General features: G+C 43.0%; 1 long non-coding RNA gene across 3 annotated transcripts in view; it reads right to left on the bottom strand.

Moving 5' to 3' along the window:
* Positions 1-15,676: 15,676 nt before the first annotated feature.
* The window catches only part of LOC122931531, a 35,616-nt gene continuing 29,602 nt past the window's right edge, over positions 15,677-21,690 (bottom strand). For all 3 annotated transcript variants that reach the window (XR_006388235.1, XR_006388237.1, XR_006388236.1), the window contains exon 3: positions 15,677-16,217. This is a non-coding gene — a long non-coding RNA (uncharacterized LOC122931531). The remainder of the gene's footprint in view (positions 16,218-21,690) is intronic.

Genomic DNA, 21,690 nt, shown 5'->3' with positions numbered 1-21,690 from the left:
TCGAGTGCTGAGAGGCAGCAGTCATGTCCACAGTTCGTAGTATATTCTAACTTGAAGCGTCCCCATCACTTTGGGAATGCCTCTGTGTTAGAATATACTGTCGGATCTGAGTTTCCACGATCTAACTCAAATCCGATGGTATATTCTAACATAGAGGCATTCCCATGGTGATGGGGACGCTTCAAGTTAAAATATACCATCGGATTGGAGAAAACTCAGATCTGATGGTATAATAGGGACTCCTGACTTTACATTGAAAGTCAATGGGGGACGGATCCGTTTGCAATTGCACCATATTGTGTCAACGTCAAACGGATCCGTCCCTATTGACTTGCATTGTAACTCAGGACTGATCTGTTTGGCGCCGCACTGCCAGGCGGACACCAAAACGATTATTTTTTTTACTTTCCTTCATGTCCGTGGATCCTCCAAAAATCAAGGAAGACCCAAGGAAGAAAAAACGGACACGGATCACAGAACTACGGAACCCGTTTTTGCGGACCGCAAAAAAAAAAAACGGTTGTGTGCATGGGGCCTAATGCTAACAAAGCTAGAACCAGACCTGTATCTGACATGGATGAAGATCTCCTCATTCATTGCTTTGCTAGATCCTCTTCAGGCCCGCAGGTCAGGGTGTGTCCCCTTTCTGCCATCAACGCTTCTTACAGTGGAAAACGCTGGTGGCAGCCATACTCATTCAAGCTCAGTTAGTGGACATGCACATTACTTCATTATAATGGTGCCTCCTGCTGTTTAATTTGAGTAGTAAAGAATATATTGCAACTGGAACATTTCCATAACAGAAAGTACATTAAAAAAGAAAATAGTGTAGATCAGACCGCACAGAACTGAACACTGATCTATTACAGTTAAGCATGTCAATATCAATAACCTCCCCCCATGTGCCGGGCCACTCACAAGGAATATACTTACCTGGGTCCCCGCACCGCCGCTTTTCCCTGTGCTGTCCGCATCCGTTGTTTGTCCAATTCTTGTCCACAATTGCGGACAAGAATAGACATTAAGGCCTCATGCACACGACCGTGCCGTTTTTTGCGGTCCACAAAAAACTGAAGCCGCCCGTGTGCCTTCAGCAATTTGCGGAACAGAACGGGCAGCCCATTGTAAACATGCTTATTCTTGTCCGCATCACGGACAAATATAGGACATGCTATATTTTTTTTGCGGGGCCACGAAATGGAGCAAAGGATGCGGACAGCACATGGAGTGCTGTCCGCATCTTTTGCGGCCCCATTGAAGTGAATGGGTCCGCACAAGAGCCGCAAAAACTGCGGCTTGGATGCGGACCACAACTACGGTCGTGTGCATGAGGTCTGAGTTCTAAAAGACATGGACTATTTGGGAATTAAGGATTCATCTGCTGAAAAGCCGCAACCTTTTTTTCATCAACATAATTATGAGTTTTTTTCCCCCTAAAAGATAAGTTATACCCAATCAGTGGAGGACTTGGGGTACTTTCACACTAGCGTTTTTCTTTTCCGGTATTGAGTTCCGTAGTTTTATCCTAATGCATTCTGAACGGAGGGCAATCCGTTCAGAATGCAACAGTTCAATCTTTTTGACTGTTCAGGGCGGAGATAATACCGCAGCATGCTACGGTTATATCTCTGGCGAAAAATCCGGAACACTTGCCTGAATGCCTCATCTGGATCCGTCTACAAATGCTGTTCGTTTGTATGCAGATTGCCGGATCACTCTGCCGCAAGTACCCTTAAAATGGCCGCTGTCAGATTCTTGGACATGGAATTAGTCCTCCCAATGACACTGCAGGACAGCCTGTGTGACAATGCAGAGCACAAAGCAGAACCCCATTGCAGGCTCTGTACTCTGCTTATGTGAGCAGAAAATGATTGTAGTTCACAGTGCTGATGCAGGCAGAGAACACAGTCTACACAGGGCTCCTGCTCCTGCAGACAAAACGAGCCACTATAAATAAAGGCATTCAGGAGTTTATTACTAACATTTTTTTCCCCGGAGAACCCCTTAAGGACCTATGACGTACATGTACGTCATTCCTTTGCGGGACTTAAAGACCCATGACGTACATGTACTTCATGGGGATCGGGCGGGTGCTGGAGCTGTCAGCGATGACCGCGGCACGTGCGATGTCGGGCGGGGATCGGAGCTGCCATCGGGTCCCTATGCTGCTGTGACGGGGACCCGATGGCATGGAAGGCAGCATGATGCCTTCCGGTGGAGAGCCTGTGAGATCCAGCCCCCTGGATCTCATAGGCAGGAAGCTGTATGAGTAATACACACTGTATTACACATACAGCCAATACATTCCAATACAGAAGTATTGTAATGCATTGTAAAGGGGATCAGACCCCCAAAAGTTGAAGTCCCAAAGTAGGACAAAAAATAAAGTGAAAAAATAAAAATAAAATTGTAATTTTCCCCAAATAAAGTGAAAAAATAAAAATAAAAATTTGTACAAAATAGGGAAAGAAAAGAAAAGTAGACGTATTATGTATCGCCGTGTCCGTATCGACCGGCTCTATGAACATATGACATGACCTAACCCCTCAGATGAACACCGTAAAAAATGAAAACTGTGCTAAATAAACTATTTTTTGGTCAACTTACATCACTAAAAGTAACACCAAGCGATCAAAAAGGCGTATGCCTGCCAAAATAGTAACAATCTAACCGTCATCTCATCCCGCAAAAAATGAGCTCCTAAGACAATCACCCCCCAAAAAAACTATGGCTCAGAATATGGAGACACTAAAACATAGTTTTTTGGGGGTTTTAAAAATGCTGTGTAAGCATCCAAAGGGTGAGGTTATTGATGGTAAGTATGTGTCACTGAGGCTGCTGCTCTCAGTGATGTAAATCCCGGAGGTAAATGGCAACCAGTGATGTTAGATTGCTGAGTTGGTGGTAGCTGGAATTTGGGTCCAGGATTTAGGAGTGACTGAAGAGTTTGGGTGCGAAGGTCACTCCCATACTCCATCTCCTGTGTTACCACCTCACCCAGCTGGAAGCTAATTTAAAAGACTCCCTGTCAGTGTGTGGTTGGTGTTGGTCTGCAGAGGACTTAGGAGCATTCATCTCCACAGTGTTCCTGAGAAGGGAAAAGATTCTGCAGAAAGGTGACTCCTGTATTTTTGCCTGTGTAAAATTTGAACTGTTATATGACACATGAGGGCTGAAGATAAGTGCTTTATGTGACTGAACTTTGATGGGCTGAAGCCAAGCCATCCTGTTGGAACAAATTTGAGTTGTGTTTTTTCCAATAAAACCCTTATGTTGCATCCAATCCTGCCGACTGCCCACCATCTGTACAGCTAACCTCCACAGCTGTTATTGTGTAAAACTTAAGTAAATAAAATAAAAAGTATACATATTAAGTATTGCCGCATCTTTAAGAACCTGCACTATAAAAATATCACATGAACTAACCCCTCAGGTAAACACCATTAAAAAAAAAAATGAAACAAAAACGGTGTAAAAAAGCATTTTTTGTCACCTTACATCACAAAAAGTTTAATAGCAAGCGATCAAAAAGTCATATGCACCCCAAAATGGTGACAATCAAACAGTCATCTCATCCTGCAAAAAATGGTACCCTACCCAAGATAATCACCCAAAAACTGAAAAAATTATGGCTCTCAGAATATGGAGATACTAAAACATTTTTTTTTTTTGTTTCAAAATTATTATTGTGTAAAACTTAAGTAAATTGTAACGACCGTCTCTATAAAAATACATCATTGTTAGAAAACTAACAAAAAAAGAAAAAGCCATTTTTGGTCACCTTACATCACAAAAAGTGTAATAGCAAGCAATCAAAAAGTCATATGCACCCTATAATAGTACCAATCAAACAGTCATCTCATCCCGAAAAAAAACGAGCCCCTACACAGGAAAGTCGCTCAAAAAATAAATAAAACTATGGCTTTTAGAATGTGGATACACTAAAATAATCTTATTCAAAAATGCTGTTATGTAAAACTGAAACAAGTCATATTTGGTATTGTCGCGTCCGTAACAACCTGCTCTATAAAAATACCACATGATCTAACCTGTCAGATGAATGTTGCAAATAAAAAATAAAAAATGGTGCCAAAACAGCAATTTCTTGTTACGTTGCCTCTCAAAAAGTGTAATATAGAGCAACCAAAAATCATATGTACCCTAAAATAGTACCAACAAAACTGCCACCTTATCCTGTAGTTTACAAAATGGGGTCACTTTTTTGGAGTTTCTACTCTAGGGGTGCATCAGGTGGGGCTTCAAATGGGACATGGTGTCAAAAAGAAAAACAGTCCAGCAAAATCTGCCCTCCAAAAAACGTATGGCATTCCTTTCCTTCTGCGCCCTGCCGTGTACCCGTACAGCATATATTAGGTGTTTCTGTAAACTACAGAATCAGCGCCATAAATATTGAGTTTTGTTTGGCTGTTAGCCCTTGCTTTGTAAATGGAAAATCTGCCAAAAGTGTGGAATGTTAGCTCTATTTTCCATTAATTCTTGTGGAACACCTAAAGGGTTAACAAAGTTTGTAAAATGGGGTCATTTTTTGGGTGGTTTCTATTATGTAAACCTCACAAAGTGACCTCAGACCTGAACTGGTCCTGAAAAAGTGGGTTTTAGATATTTTCTGAAAAATTTCAAGATTTGCTTCTAAACTTCTAAGCCTTGTAACGTCCCCAAAAAATAAAATGGCATCCACAAAATTATCCAAACATTAAGTAGACATATGGGGAATGTAAAGTAATAACTATTTTTTGGCGGTATTACTATGTATTATAGAAGTAGAGAAATAGAAATTTGCTATTTTTTCCAAATTTTTGGCAAATTTTGCATTTTTTTTATAAATAAAAGTTTACAATACGTGACGAGAAAATCCCAGAATGGGCTGGATAAGTAAAAGCGTTTTAAAGTTATCACACATAAAGTGACACTGGTCAGATTTGCAAAAAATGGCCTGGTCCTTAAGGTGAAAAATGGCAGGGTCCTGAAGGGGTTATCCCATGAACAATCTAAAAAATGAAAATCATACACAATCTAACAAAGCTAAAACCAGCCCTGTACCTCACACAGATCCAGACATTTCCTCCTTCATTACTCCTATTGCTCTGCTAGATTTATTTAAAGCTGTCAGTTTAGGGGGCATATCCTTTCTCAGGGGTGTGCCCCTTCTGCTGCAGCTCATGGCTGTAGAAGAATGTAACGGAGTGTGTGCTTCCATCTCAGTGAGTAGGACAGAGAAATTAGAAAGAAAGCAAACAGCAGGTGGTGTTATACAGATATACATTGAATACGTCAGTAGCTGTAATAAATGTTTAATTACCTGCAATTACAAAAACATACAGAGCCGATCTAGGTGCTGGTTTTAAAAGTATTTTTAATCCAACTGAAAAGCTTCAAGCGAACCTTTCACCACATTTTCACTTTATAAAACTATCAACAGTACCTTATAGATTATCTTGAGTGTGTAGTTATCCATGTTAGTCCCGCTCTCCTGCGCTGTTTATTCATAAAAAAAATCTTCTTATAAAGTTCAAATTTCTTGCTCAAACAGTCAAGCAACAAGTCAAGGGGGTAGCCCTTCCCTCTCCTCTGGCCGTACCGCCCCTGCCCTAACGCCGCCTCTATGCCTTTTAATTGACAGCCGGCTCAGTCGCCGGGACGGCGCTTCTGAATCCTGCGCATGCGCCGTCCGCCTCAATCGCTGCTCGTTCCCGTCTTTTCGGGCGTACACAAGCGCGACCATGTAACAGAATCGCGCATGCGCCGTACGCGATGCCTGCCTGTCTGCTCTCTCACTCCCGTGCGCGCGCTCCACTATCTTCAGGCTCCAAGTGCCCCACGTGATCACTGTAGACGTGGGGCACTTGGAGCCTGAAGATAGTGGAGCGCGCGCACGGGAGTGAGAGAGCAGACAGGCAGGCATCGCGTACGGCGCATGCGCGATTCTGTTACATGGTCGCGCTTGTGTACGCCCGAAAGACGGGAACGAGCAGCGATTGAGGCGGACGGCGCATGCGCAGGATTCAGAAGCGCCATCTCGGCAACTGAGCCGGCTGTCAATTAAAAGGCATAGAGGCGGCGTTAGGGCAGGGGCGGTACGGCCAGAGGAGAGGGAAGGGCTACCCCCTTGACTTGTTGCTTGACTGTTTGAGCAAGAAATTTGAACTTTATAAGAAGATTTTTTTATGAATAAACTGCGCAGGAGAGCGGGACTAACATGGATAACTACACACTCAAGATAATCTATAAGGTACTGTTGATAGTTTATAAAGTGAAAATGTGGTGAAAGGTTCGCTTTCACTCCCCAAATAGTAGAAAGTTTGGAAGCTGAAACATTGTGCTGCATAATGAGAAACTTTTCCTGCATGTTTTTTTGAAAAAGGCTCTGTGATATTGTCCCTGATACTGTGGGGCCTATGGACTATATGCACTGTACACCTAAGGATAGGCAGCTGTTCCACCTGCTTGTGATCTCAGATTCATTTTTTTAAAACACGATGTCACAAATCCTGAAAAGAACAAGTATAAACATGTGAAACAAAGACTTAGTAGTATTCCCAAATGGCTCCCTCATCATAGTTAATGTATTACGGACACTAATATATAATTACTGGTGGTCCGCACCCAAAATATGGGTATCGGTACATCACTATTTATATCCGGTATCTATGAGCTTATTAACCCCCTGATGATCCCATATAGTGGGGGAAACGCGTTGGGGTATTCTTTTTGTGTATATCTTTTTATGGGTGTATTCATTACGTACACCTTGATGCCCTACGTACCTTCTGGCTGTTATAATACAGCACTAGGGTTGTATACCTAGTCCATCAACTGACCCTATCTTTATAGGAGAATGTTTATGTAACGTTTGTCTTTTCTTTTGTACCTTCCACCTGCAGGCACCTATTTAATCCTTACCATGATATCAGGGCTACTGTAGGACTCTATTAGTCCAGGTTCGAGGACAGGGAGTCCCCACCTTAAGAGGTCATCCCTGGGCCGAGGACTAGACCAGGGTTAGTTCATAGGGATAATCCCCCACCCTTGATAGCTATGGGTTATATTAATTGCTGGAGTTGGATTTATGTTCATTAACCCTATTTGAGACTGTATATCCATTCGCTGGGCTAGGATTGAGTTACTGTTGTAATGGCCAGTTTCCTGTCAGGGACCATATTTACTGAGGCCATGATAAATGAAGCCAAAGATGTCTTTTCAGACAGAGATATTCCAGGACTAGGTACTTTAGCTTTTAGTGACCTGTATAACTACTATAAAGACAACATCAAATCTTGGTGGGAGGTTAGGTCCTTTGAAAGTTATCTGAAACACAGGCTAGTCCCTAAGGGACTTCATCTACGGGTGAGACCTGCGGATAGGATTTCCTCACCCACATTACTAACTAGATGGGAGGATGAACTTACCCGCAGCTCTCTGACCTTGATGGGTATGCTGTTGGAGGAAGAAAAACAACTGTTTGAAAAAACCTCTACTCTGCATCTGTGGAGGACGCTGTTATGTGGGGGATCTGTGGATGGCACTGTTATGGGGTGGATCTGTGGATGGCACTGTTATGGGGTGGATCTGTGGATGGCACTGTTATGGGGTGGATCTGTGGATGGCACTGTTATGGGGTGGATCTGTGGATGGCACGGTTATGGGGTGGATCTGTGGATGGCACGGTTATGGGGTGGATCTGTGGATGGCACGGTTATGGGGTGGATCTGTGGATGGCACGGTTATGGGGTGGATCTGTGGATGGCACGGTTATGGGGTGGATCTGTGGATGGCACGGTTATGGGGTGGATCTGTGGAATGACACATAGGGCCATGAGGGGCGCCAGTATAAGACACACATATGGCATCTTATGCTGGTCCCCCTCATTGGCCCTATGTGTCCCCTCATGTGTCCTAAACTGCGCACATAACTGGCTTTGTGTGTAAAGTATTTTACTACTGTGTGAAACGAGCTCTCTCCTATTGATAAAATGGCCAGCCTCTGTACTCACTTTCAGTCACGCGCCGGACAGCCAGCTCGCTGCAGTGCATTCATAGTGAAAGTGAGTACAGAGGCTGGCCATTTTATCAATAGGAGAGAGCTCGTTTGACACAGTAGTAAAATACTTTACACACAAAGCCAATTATGTGCGCGGGGCCCCTTCATATATAATCACAGCATTTTCGGGTCGGCCAAATCGCCATATCGCATTTGGCACGAGACTTAAATGGCACAAATATTTTAAAAACTCGAATAGACAGACATGTGAGAGCCTTGAACTGGATGAAGGAGATTTTATGGACCTTCAGACTCTTACAGAACTGAGTGAGGAGTACACGTGACCTAGGGAAGGGTCCCTTCACCACATTAAAACCTAAGAGCAAAGGGATGCCACCCTCTCAAACTATGAATGTGTGGGCATCTTTCTCCAGATGGTCATCACCAACCTGGACCGACTGGGTAAAATCCACTGATTTCTTGTAGGAGGCGTGTCCCTTGCTGCACTGCTGGCCAATCACAGCACACAGCTCATAGCCTGGCTATGAGCTGTGCTCTGCGATTAGCCAGCAGTGCAGCAAGGGACACGCCTCCTACAAAAAATCAGTCAGAGGGAGCGCAGACACCGGAGACTAGTGATGAGCGGGAGGTGCCATATTCGATTTCGCGATATTTCGCGAATATTCGAATGAATATTCGTGTTATATTCGTCGAAATCGAATATTCGTAATTATTCCAATTATCGCGAATAATATACGAATTTTTTTTCGCGTATTGCGATTATTTATCTTGATAGTATAAGGCAACGTTCCTATGCTAATTGACTATGGCTAGGCTAATATGTGTATTTTACGAAATTTCGTGATTTGCTCTAACTTCGTCTCTTAGAATATTACGAATATTCTAAAAGACGAAGTTAGAGCAATATTACGAAATTTCGTAAAATACACATATAGATTGTAATTTAGCTAATATACTGCTATAATCCCTTTTTTTGCCTCTAATTTTTTTTTTGCCTCTTCTGAACTTAAGTTTTGTAAATTATGTACACTATTAAAAAATAATACTATAGCAGTATATTAGCTTAAATACAATCTATGTGTATTTTACGAAATTTCGTAATATTGCTCTAACTTCGTCTTTTAGAATATTCGTAATATTCTAAAAGACGAAGTTAGAGCAATATTAAGAACATTTGCAAAAGCCGAAATTGCGATGCGAGTAATATAATACGAAATAATCGCATGAAGATTTCAACTTAGCACTGCTATATTCCATATTCTAGCCTAATATGGAATATAGCTGTGCTAAGTTAGCACTGCTATATTCCATACTAGGCTAGAATATGGAATATAGCAGTGCTAAGTTGAAATCTTCATGCGATTATTTCGTATTATATTACTCGCATCGCAATTTCGGCTTTTGCAAATGTTCTTAATATTGCTCTAACTTCGTCTTTTAGAATATTACGAATATTCTAAAAGACGAAGTTAGAGCAATATTACGAAATTTCTAAAAGACGAAGTTAGAGCAATATTACGAAATTTCGTAAAATACACATAGATTGTATTTAAGCTAATATACTGCTATAGTAATATTTTTTAACAGTGTACATATTTTACAAAACTTAAGTTCAGAAGAGGCAAAAAAAATTTGAGGAAAAAAAAGGGATTATAGCACTATATAAGCTAAATTACAATCTATATGTGTATTTTACGAAATTTCGTAATATTGCTCTAACTTCGTCTTTTAGAATATTCGTAATATTCTAAAAGACGAAGTTAGAGCAATATTAAGAACATTTGCAAATTTCGCAAGTTGCGATGCGAGTAATATAACACGAAATAATCGCATGAAGATTTCAACTTAGCACTGCTATATTCCATATTCTAGCCTAGTATGGAATACAGCAGTGCTAACTTAGCACAGCTATATTCCATATTAGGCTAGAATATGGAATATAGCAGTGCTAAATTGAAATCTTCATGCGATTATTTCGTGTTATATTACTCGCATCGCAACTTGCGAAATTTCGTAAAATACACATATAGATTAGATTGTAATTTAGCTAATATGGAATATAGCAGTAAGTTGAAAACGCCACTGACTGGAGCAGCCAGGAATCCAAAGGACAGGTAAGAACAACTTTAGAGAAGTGGGAAAGAAAAAAAATATTATAATAAAAAAAAAAAAATACGAATATTCGAATTCGCGAATATATAGAACGATATTCTAAATATTCGCGAAATCTCGAAATTGCGATATTCGAGAAAAAAATTCGTAATTCGAATATTCGCGCTCAACACTACCGGAGACTATACCGGGCAAACGGAGCGGCGCCCAGACTTACTAGTAAGTGCAGGGGGACCCTTGGGCGCCGCTCTGCCCACTGATCTAGTTAGTTTTTAGTTTGTAGAGTAGTGAAAGGTCCTCTTTAAGGAGATTGGCCTCCGATTTACCTATGAACTCGATCCTAACACAATCACCTTTTTAGATGTGCGGGTGAGAGACTAGTGACAAATATACACAGGAAAGCTACGGCCACTAATTTCCTGCTCCACTGGAATAGTCGTCATCCTATTTCCATTAAACAGGGTATACCCAGGGGTCAATATCTCCGGGTCAGGAGGAATTGCTCTGAGGGCGAATCCTTTTTCAGTGAAGCAAGAGGACTACAGGACAGATTCAGGGCTAGGGGATACCCGCAGACAGTTCTGAATGAGGTCTTTAAACACGCCCAGGGGAAGAGTCGTACTGACCTGCTGGTCCCAAGACATACAGCCCTTGATAGACCTCAACCGCTGCAGATTATCTCCACTTTTGACGTAGCCAATCAAGAGGTGATTAATGTCCTGAAAAAATACTGGCCCATTTTGCGGATGGATTCCGATCAATCCAATGTTGTCACTGAGCATCCCTGTCACATATCGGCGTGGTGAAAGTATAAAAGATCGCCTGGTGCACAGCCACTTCACACCTTTGGTAAAAAGTGGTACATGGTTGGATCGTAAACCTATTGGTATGTTTAGATCTGGTTTTTGTAAGGTGTGTGAATTTCTCTCAACATCCAAGATTATTACGTGCTCTGTGACCAGGCAGCCCTTTTAGGTCAGGGATTTCATTAACTGTAGGAGCAATTTACATCTGCCAATGTACGTGTCCAATGGATTATATAGGGAAAACAGTGAGAGAGCTGAGAAGAAGGATCCTCGAACATGTGAATGACATAATGAAGAAGAATGCAACACCAGTGGCATTACATGTAAATGATCATCATGGGGGACACCCGAGATGTTTAAGATTCTCGGTTCTTGGATTGGTTCCTCCTTCCCCCCTGGGGGGTGACCAGGACAGGAAGATCCTTCAGAAGGAATGCGAATGGATACATAGTTCCCGGTCCCCCCACGGGATCAATGAGAGACTGACTTTCTCCGACTGTTATTAATAAAACAGCTAGTGCTCTGCCTTGGCTGTCGGACATGGCCGGGCCCATGGTCAAATTTTGTATCCCTTTACTGGCCAGATGCGGGAAGCATCTTATAATTGAATAATATCTAGCTCAATGAATTTGACCTATTCATTGTCATATGTGACACCCTCCTATAATCAGAGGAAGGTGTCTTTGGATAGTATAAGGCAGGCATTCTCAAACTGCGGCCCTCCAGCTGTTTTAAAACTACAACTCCCACAATGCCCTGCTGTAGGCTGATACCTGTAGGCTGTTCGGGCATGCATTGTTGGGCATTGTAGTTTTGCAACAGCTGGAGGGCCGCAGTTTGAGGATGCCTGGTATAAGGTCCCTTTCACACGAGCGTGATTTCCGCGCGGGTGCCATGAACGCATAGCACCCGCACTGAATCCGGCACCATTCATTTCAATGGGGCTGTGTACATGAGCGGTTTTTTTCACGCATCACTTCTGCAATGCTTTGAAATTGCAGCATGTTCTATATTCTGCGTTTGTAACGCAGGACAGGCCCCATAGAAGTGAATGGGGCCGCGTGAAAAACGCATTGCATCCGCAAGCAAGTGCAGGTGCGATGCGTTTTTCACTGATGGTTGCTAAGAGACGTTGTTTGTAAACCTTCAGTTTTTTATCACGCGCGTGAAAAACGCATCAAAACGCATTGCACCTGCGCAGAAAAAACTGAACAACTAAACGCAATCGCAGACAAAACTGACTTGTTTTAGTGCAAAAATCGCAGCATTTTCACTGAACGCACCCTGAACGCATCCGGATCAAATCCGTCACGCCCGTGTGAAACCAGCCTAAGACTATAGTTCTATTAACCACTGCACCTCAACCGTTTTGAAGCTTCCTCCCCCCATATATATTCCGCCTGGATTGGTCATTGCTGACCGGATCTCTCTCTCTCAGGGTATACAGTACCTCAGTGCTGTCCCGGCTATAGCTGCTATAATATATATATATATATATATATATATATAATGTATATAATCTCTTCTATGGTAGGGACATTCTAATTGACAGTATGTACCTGTACTATTTAGAATAAGTATTCTTCTGTTTAGATCTGTGGTCCACTGTATTCCATTCTCAGAAAACACGTGACTGGAATGGCGCGTAAGGACTGAGAACCAACTTGCATTTCATTGGCCGGAAATGACTTATTCCAGAGACCGGAAGTGACGGGCGACACGGATACATCGCATTGAGTGGGGGCGGGAATCTTTGAATATGAGTGCATTTAAATAGGGGCTTATGGGGCTCATATAGTAGCAGGCCTTTGGCGGAGTAGGACGCTCCACTTTAGAGATGGACTACTAACCGTAAGTAGGGATACACAGTTCCCATTAGTTTCTATTATTCCTACTATATCTGGTGAAACTGAATATGTACTTTCCTGATGTAGGTTATCTAAGTATATCAATGCCATCTAGCATTGGTTGGACCTTCCTGTTGATTGTAGAGACTGAGTTCTGGCTTTATTAGAGGTGGTCACTGGTGGAGGTGTAGGCTTTAGGCCTAGTTCACACAAACGTATGGCTTTTATTGTTATTTGTGGTCCGTTTTTGAGTTCCATTGTGTTTCCATTCTTCCGTAGGCCATGTACAGTAATTACATAGAAGAAATTGGGCTGGCCATAACATTTTCAATAGATGTTTCAGAAAAAAACGGAACGGAAACAAAAGACATACAGATGCATTTCCATATATGTTCCGTTTTTTTGGGGGAACCCATTGAAATGAATGGAGCCACGGAACGTGATTTGCGGGCAATAATAGGACATGTTCTATCTTTCAACGGAACAGAAAAACGGAAAGCATACAGAGTACATTCCATTTTTTATTTTTTTGCGGAACCATTGAAAAGAATGGTTCCGTATACAAAACACACAAAAACGGCCCGTACACTCAAAAAAAAATAAAAAACAGTTTGTGTGAACTAGGCCTTAGACTTGTGTTCTATACCAATTTTTTTTTCTCCTCCACAGATGCCTCCATGGAAGTGTAATTTCAGTGGATATCGATTTTGGACCAGTTATCTTTGTGATGGTCTGCATTAGGTCCTAACGATTTCTTGATCTCCTCCTACCATCATCAATGGCTCCCTCATCATCGTTAATGTATTACGGACACTACTATATCATTACTGGTGGTCCGCACCCAAATTACGAGTATCGGTACATCACTATTGATATCCGGTATCTATGATCTTATTAACCACCTGCTGATCCCACATAGTGGGGGAAACGCATTGGGTTATTCTTTTTGTGGGTGTATTCATTTCATACAACTTGATGCACTACGTACCTTCTGGCTGTTATAATACAGCACTAGGGTTGTATACATAGTCCATCAACTGACCCTATCTTTATAGGAGAATGTGTATGTAATGTTTGTATTTTCTTTTGTACCATCCACTTGCAGGCACCTAGTTAATCCTTACCATGATATCAGGGCTACTGTAGGACTCTATTACGCTGGGTTCACACCTAGGCGTTTCTCAAACGCGCGGTTTTTTAAATAGTGAACGCGCGTTTGGGTGATTGACAGCAGTGTTGTCCAAAGAGTCTATGGCCCAAACGCGCCAAAAAAAGCTCCTGTACTTGTTTGAGCGTCGGGCGTTTTACAGCGCGATCGTACGCGCTGTAAAACGCCCAGGTGTGAACCATTCCCATAAGGAATCATTGGTTTCTCTGTGAGCGTTTTACAGCGCGTAGGAACGCGCTGTAAAACGCTCAGGTGTAAACCCAGCGTTAGTCCAGGTTCGAGTATAGGGAGTCCCCACCTTAAGGCCTCATGCACACGACAGTATTGCTTTTTCAGTGTTTTGCGGTCCGTTTTTTACGGATCCGTTGTTCCGTTTTTTGTTTCCGTTTCCTTTCCGTTCCGTTTTTCCGTATGCCATATACAGTAATTACATAGTAAAAATTGGGCTGGGCATAACATTTTCAATAGATGGTTCAGCAAAAACGGAACGGATACGGAAGACATACGGATGCATTTCCGTATGTGTTCAGTTTTTTTTGCGGACCCATTGACTTGAATGGAGCCAAGCACCGTGATTTGCGGACAAGAATAGGACATGTTCTATCTTTTCACGGCACGGAAATACTGAAACGGAATGCACACTGAGACACTTCAGTATTTTTTGCTGAACCATTGAAATGAATGGTTCAGTATATGTTCCGTATACTGAGCTCAAAAAACGTCCAGTATCCTGAACGCAAAATACTGTCGTGTGCATGAGCCCTAAGAGGTCGTCCCTGGGCCGAGGACTAGACCAGGGTGAGTTCATAGGGATAATCCCCCACCCTTGATCGCTGTCTGCTGTGGTATTATCTGAGTTCACGCTCAGCGATTTGTGTTCTGTGCGTCTACTATTCCACATTTTAGAATGTATAATTAAAATATATATATATATTAAGGGTTATATTAATTGCTGGAGTTGGAAACAAAGACTTAGTAGTATGCCTAAATTATACCAATTTCTGCTACACATAGTGCAAACGGTTTTGTTTGGGTTCTTACAATTACAAAGGGTGGAATCTGTGCAACTGGCATTTTAGATCTAAAGAGAATATTACGCTGGGTTCACACCTGAGCGTTCGCGATGGAGTGCTCTGTATGCGCGATTGTACGGGCGTTTGCAATCGCGCATACAGAGACAAGCGAACGCCCAATGTCGCACGTTCCCGGAAGTCTATGTACGGGAACGCGCGACAAGACACCAAAAAGAAGCTCATGTACTTCTTGGGGCGTCGGGCGTTTTACAGCGTGATCGTACGTGCTGTAAAACACTCAGGTGAGAACCATTCCCATAGGGAATCATTGGTTCTTGCCTGTTGCGCGTTTTACAGCGAGTAGGAACGTGCTGTAAAACGCTCAAGTGTGAACCCAGCCTTAGCTGTAAAATGGAACCATACATTTTCTAACAAAAGATTCATTTCAAAAGTTTAATGGGTGCGGACTCACTCGCTTGAATGGGTCCACAATCCGGAAGATACAGTGCGGAGGCACAAGCGGAACGCCATGGAAGCTCTATGGAGTGCTTCAGCGGCATTTCAGTCCGTGCAGCCACCTGCTCTACTGGATCACGGACCCATCAGCGGTGTCCACGTGCATTAGGGACAAAAATTTGCGGTCCCCAATGCACAGCGCACGTTTGTGTGGTTGAGCCCTAAAAATACAAATGCTCATGTAGGCCATATCCTCATGGTCCAAAATGTTTTATTTCACAGCCTTGGTTTTCTTTAACTCCGCTTCAGCAAGAGGCAATGGTATGTGGAGCTGTACGGTGTCAGCAAACTGCTGGATACATCTGAAGGTGTCAAACGTCGTCTTCTCCAGTTCTTCAAGATGTCTCACACAATTTCCAGCGTTAAAATAAAACCGGCTTCCTTCAAGCAGTTTTTTTGTCTTCATGGAATAGCACAGAATTGATTTTTTAAAGAGACAATACAAATCTCTTAGGTGAGCGACTTCTGCAACTGCACAAATGAGAAGAACGCCGACTTTAGCTGTGCAAACTCCGCATTTCAGATGGATATAAACGCACCCTTCCAGACTTGGGCTTACATCATAGCGTATCGGCACTACCTTCCGCACTTGCTTAGTAACCGACAGGAACGCTATCAGGTCCAACACTTCACTGGAGTCGCACACTTTGCGTCCTTCTGTCAGTATTGTGTTGCACACTTTGCACATAAAGACAGATCCAATGTCGGGAAACAACAATGAAGACCCCGCCATGCCTAAAAGAAAACAGAATGGTAAAGAACAAGAAAAAAATATAGAAAAGCTTATATTCAACTTTATTCACACCGCCCTCTGGCAACAAACGGCTTCACCGGAGGAGAATGGCGTGTAAGGCCGAATGCATACAGCCATATAGATCATACGAGTATTACTGTAGTGCGGCATGAAGAGCACGGCGTCATAGCAACCAATGACTCCGTGCGCTCCTGCACTGCCAGGCCAGGATACCACGGACCGCTCACTGCCGTGTGCATTCGGCCTAAATGCGATCTAGTAAAGCACAGTCAGCGACAATATTTAGAATATGACCGTTGATAATTAGGCAAAGTGATGGATATTTAGAGGCAATGTCCAAGCCATCCAGCATTAACTCCTTCATGACCAGGTGATTTTCCGATTTTCCATTTGTGTTTTTTTTTTTTACTTGCAGCCTACCCAAAGCCATAACTTTTTCATTTTTCCAGCCGCATAGCTGTATACGGGCTTGTTTTTGTGTGGAAAATTGAACTTTATAATGGCACCATTTACGGTTGCACGGTTAATGTAGTGGGGTGGGGAATCAAAATGGGATAGAATTATAAAATACATATATATATATATATATATATATATATATATATATATATATATATATATATATATATATATAGAAAAAAGGCAACAGGAGCCGCACTGCGTAAAAAGATGTCCGCGGAGTGCAAGCGGCTGTGAAGGCAGTCCCCCTCCAAAGTATATAACAAAAAGAAATTCCGCAGCACTTCCAAAGGGTAAAATGAAAAAAATAGTACTTAATTTACCAGACAGCAACGTTTCGATCCTTCTCTCTGGGATCTTTCTCAAGCAGTGCTTGAGAAAGATCCCAGAGAGAAGGATCGAAACGTTGCTGTCTGGTAAATAAAGTACTATTTTTTCATTTTACCCTTTGGAAGTGCTGCGGAATTTCTTTTTGTTATATATATATATATATATATATATATATATATATATATATATATATAAAAAACATTCCACCAGTTTTATGGGTTTAGTATTTAGTTTCCTATGCTGTAAAACTGACTGAATGCTACCTTCATTCTCCAGGATGCAGTCATTACAAAGATACCACAATAATTGTTCTTGTGTTTTAATACTGAAATTTTTTTTTTTTAAATTTGCATTCCCATATTCTGGCCCCCATAACTTTATTTTTATGTGTACAGAGCTGTGTGAGAGCTCATTCGGTGCAGTAGATTCTGTTAAAAACGTACTTTTAAAATATGCAAATGACCTTGCTACCAGCAAGTAGGGCGGCTACTTGCTGGTAGCAGCCGCATCCTCCTATCCTAAAGACGCCCCCTCCGCATGTTGATTGACAGGATCAGCGGAGGGGATAGTCCTCTGGCTAGTCCTGTCAATCAACATGCGGAGGGGGCGTCTTTAGGATAGGAGGATGCGGCTGCTACCAGCAAGTAGCCGCCCTAATTTGCTGGTAGCAAGGTCATTTGCATATATTAAAAGTATGTTTTTAACAGAATCTACTGAACCGAAATGATTAATTCGATTATGTATGCATAAAATGCAGTATAGGGATTATAAGTAAACAAACAAAAAAAAAAAAAAAAACTGTTTAGTGGGGTGACAGAAGCCCTTTAACTGCCTCCGGACCGCCTAACACAGGATCGCGGTCCCAGGCAGAGTCACGCGTCTACGCGTGACTTCCTGTGAACGCACACACACAGGATCTACAGCCTGCCAGCGGCGATCGCTCGCTGGCAGGCTGTAGATGCGATTTTTTTTTTTTTTAACCCCTAACAGGTATATTAGACGCTGTTTTGATAACAGCGTCTAATATACCTGCTACCTGGTCCTCTGGTGGTCCCTTTTGCTTGGGTCGACCAGCAGAGGACACAGGTAGCTCTGTAAAGTAGCACCAACCACCACTACACTACAGCTCCCCCTTCCCCCCCATCACTTATTAACCCCTTATGAACTCCTGATCACCCCATATAGACTCCCTGATCACCCCCCTGTAAGGCTCCACTCAGATGTCTGTATGTGTTTTACGGATCTACGCATCCATGGATCGGATCCGCAAAACACATACGGACGTCTGAATGGAGCCTTACAGGGGGGTGATCACCCCATATACACTCCCTGATCACCCCCCTGTCATTGATCACCCCCCCCCTGTAAGGCTCCATTCAGACGTCCGTATGTGTTTTGCGGATCCGTGGATCCACAAAACACGACACCGTGGATCCGCAAAACACATATGGACGTCTGAATGGAGCCATACAGGGGGGTGATCAATGACAGGAGGGTGATCACCCAATAGACTCCCTGATCACCCCCCTGTGTAAGGCTCCATTCAGACATTTTTTGGGCACAAGTTAGCGGAAATTGATTTTATATTTAGCTTTTTCTTACAAAGTCTCATATTCCACTAACTTGTGTCAAAAAACAAAATCTCACATGAACTCGCCATACCCCTCACGGAATCCAAATGCGTAAATTTTTTTAGACATTTATATTCCAGACTTCATCTCACGCTTTAGGGCCCCTAAAAAGCCAGGGCAGTATAAATACCCGACATGTGACCCCATTTCGGAAAGAAGACACACCAAGGTATTCCGTGAGGGGCATATTGAGTCCATGAAAGATTGAAATTTTTGTCCCAAGTTAGCGGAAAGGGAGACTTTGTGAGAAAAAACAAAAAAAGATAAATTTCCGCTAACTTGTGCCCAAAAAAAAAAAAAATTTCTATGACCTCGCCATGCCCCTCATTGAATACCGTGGGGTGTCTTTTTTCCAAAATGGGGTCACATGTGGGGTATTTATACTGCCCTGGCATTTTAGGGGCCCGAAAGCGTGAGAAGAAGTCTGGGATCCAAATGTCTAAAAATGCCCTCCTAAAAGGAATTTGGGCACCTTTGCGCATCTAGGCTGCAAAAAAGTGTCACACATGTGGTATCGCCGTACTCAGGAGAAGTTGGGGAATGTGTTTTGGGGTGTCATTTTACATATACCCATGCTGGGTGAGAGAAATATCTTGGTCAAATGCCAACTTTGTATAAAAAAAATATGGGAAAAGTTCCCCAACTTCTCCCGAGTACGGCGATACCACATGTGTGACACTTTTTTGCGGCCTAGGTGGGCAAAGGGGCCCACATTCCAAAGAGCACCTTTCGGATTTCACCGGCTATTTTTTACAGATTTTGATTTCAAACTACTAACCACACATTTGGGCCCCTAAAATACCAGGGCAGTATAACTACCCCACAAGTGACCCCATTTTGGAAAGAAGACACCCCAAGGCATTTCATGATGGGCATAGTGAGTTCATGGAAGTTTTTCATTTTTTGTTAGGCTACTTTCACACCTGCGTTCAGGTGTCCGCTCGTGAGCTCCGTTTGAAGGGGCTCACAAGCGGCCCTGAACGCAGCCGTCTGACCCTAATGCATTCTCAGTAGGGATCGACCGATATTGATTTTTTAGGGCCGATACCGATAATTTGTGAACTTTCAGGCCGATAGCCGATAATTTATACCGATATTCTGGGAATTTTCATTTTTGAAAAAAAAATTAAAATTCCCACAAATCTGCTGAAAATTAATGTTTATTGTTAATGTGTATTTTTATTTTTTTTGTAAATCTTTCTTTTTCATTTATATTTAATATTTTGGTGTTTTTATTTTTATTACTTTTTTTTTTTAACTAACTTTTAGCCCCCTTAGGGACTAGAGCCCTTGTCCTATTCACCCTGATAGAGCTCTATCAGGGTGAATAGGAGCTCACACTGTCCCTGCTGCTGTGTGCTTTGTGCACACAGTAGCATGGAGCTTATCATGGCAGCCAGTGCTTCAATAGCGTCCTGGCTGCCATGGTAACCGATCGGAGCCCCAGCATTACACTGCTGGGGCTCCGATCGGAGGAGCAGGGGAGAGGGAATCCTGTGGGGGGCGCACTGCGACTGGGGTGGGGCGCACCACTGTTTAATACTGGGGGGGGGAGGGGGGGGGGCGCACTGCGCCACCAATGCTTAATACTCTGGGGGCTTGGGGGGGAGGCGCACTGCGCCACCAATGCCTAATATTGGGGGGGGGGGGGGGGCGCACTGCGCCACCAATGTCTGATACTGGGGGGCGCACTGCGCCACCAATGAAGCTTAATCTCACATTTATTCATATACAGGAGGCGGGAGCTGGCTGCAGAATCACATAGCCGGCTCCCGACCTCTATGAGCAGTAGCTGCGATCCGCGGCACCTGAGGAGTTAACTACCGCAGATCGCAGCTACAGCTCATAGAGGCCGGGAGCCGGCTATGTGATCCTGCAGCTCCCGCCTTCTGTATATGAATTAATGTGAGATTAAGCTTCATTGGTGGTGCAGTGGCCATAGCTCCTCCCCTCCTCTTGTCCCCTGTCCTCCCATTGGCTGGAGCGGCAGCAGCAGCACAGGGGGAGGAGACACTGCTCCTTCTCCCCTGTGCTGCTGCTGAGGGAACATGGAGAGCGCTGTCAGCAGCGCGATCTGTGTTCCCAGGACGTTATCGGAATATCGGCAAAATAAATGCCGATACCGATAACGTTCAAAATCCTGAATATCGGCCGATAATATCGGTAAATCCGATAATCGGTCGATCCCTAATTCTCAGTGGAGGCGGATCCACTGAGAATGCATCCGTCTGCCAGCGCTCAGCCTCCGCTCAGTGAGCGGACACCTGATCGCTGCAAGCAGCGTTCGGGTGTCCGCTCAGTGAGCGGACACCTGATCGCTGCAAGCAGCGTTCGGGTGTCCTCCTGGCCGTGCGGATCCGTCCAGACTTATAATGGAAGTCAATGGGGACGGATCCGCTTGAAGATGACACCATATGGCTCAATCTTCAAGCGGATCCGTCCCCCATTGACTTTCAATGTAAAGTCTGAACGGATCCGCTCAGGCTACTTTCACACTTAGAAATTTTTCTAAGTTATAATGCAGACGGATCCGTTCTGAACGGAGCCACCGTCTGCATTATAGGAGCGGATCCGTCTGATGAAACGTCAGACGGACCCGCTCCGAACGCTAGTGTGAAAGTAGCCTTACAAGTTAGTGGAATATGAGACTTTGTAAGAAAAAAAATGGGGTCATTTGTGGGGTGTTTGTACTGTCTGGAAATTGTAGAACCTCAGGAAACATGACAGGTGCTCACAAAGTCCGAGCTGCTTCAAAAAGCGGAAATTCACATTTTCGTACCATAGTTTGTAAACGCTATAACTTTTACCCAAACCATTTATTTATTTATTTTTACCCAAACATATTTTTTTTTATCAAAGACATGTAATAAATTTAGGGAAAAATGTATATATAGATGTCATTTTTTTTGGAAAAATTTTACAACTGAAAGTGAAAAGTCATTTTTTTTAAAAAGAATTTTGTTATATTTCGATTAATAACAAAAAAAGTAAAATTATCAGCAGCAGCAATGAAATACCACCAAATGAAAGCTCT

This window comes from Bufo gargarizans, chromosome 1 (genome assembly GCF_014858855.1).
Source record: "Bufo gargarizans isolate SCDJY-AF-19 chromosome 1, ASM1485885v1, whole genome shotgun sequence".
Classification (NCBI taxonomy): domain Eukaryota; kingdom Metazoa; phylum Chordata; class Amphibia; order Anura; family Bufonidae; genus Bufo; species Bufo gargarizans.
Note: the sequence above shows the minus strand (reverse complement) of the source record. Positions and strands in the feature narration are given on the sequence as shown.